The sequence below is a fragment of the Callionymus lyra genome, chromosome 5 (genome assembly GCF_982586985.1).
Source record: "Callionymus lyra chromosome 5, fCalLyr1.hap1.1, whole genome shotgun sequence".
Classification (NCBI taxonomy): Eukaryota; Metazoa; Chordata; class Actinopteri; order Syngnathiformes; family Callionymidae; genus Callionymus; species Callionymus lyra.
The window spans coordinates 26248873-26249530 of NC_141822.1; positions in this window are offsets into that span (position 1 = coordinate 26248873).

Sequence of the window (658 nt, forward strand, 5' to 3'; positions counted from 1 at the left end):
CTAATCAGCTAGCAGCGGTTCGCTAAAGAGGCCTTCTCGCCTTCCCAGATTCCTAATTTTACTACTCTTTTCTGGGTGTCCCCAGGAAAACCTTAAGGGCAACTAATGTGAAAACCCAACTTACCACGACTTACTCACATGTTTCAGATGTTGAAGTCTTCTTCTCAAAGATGTACTAAGTCCCTCATTATGAGGATGTTTTGAAGTTATTACTTTATAAAGTTCTCCCCTGTCTCGACTTTTCAGCTGGATGTTTTGGAGATAAGATGTTACTTTGCCAACAACCATAGTGTGATCCTTATTCAACTACAGTATAAACATATAGTTTGATGTCACAGAACACAACAAACCTAAGGCCACCCTTTGGTGAATATCATCATTTCAAAGTATGGTTTTACCGTCTTACATGTCGCCTGAATATTTAGATGCCATGGAAGATTTTTGAATTCCACTTTATTAAAAACAAACTGCTTAAATTGAGTCAGCTAATGGCGGCAAAAGGTCGGTGATGGTGCTGCTATGTGACATCGGTGCGGCGCATCAACTTATCCCAAACGCAGTTGTCAGTGCAGACTTTGTGCCGATCTAATCCGACACAGAACATGGCACATCTATCTGAGCACGGAACAGAAACTAAACAGGCTTTTAGAGTTTTCTT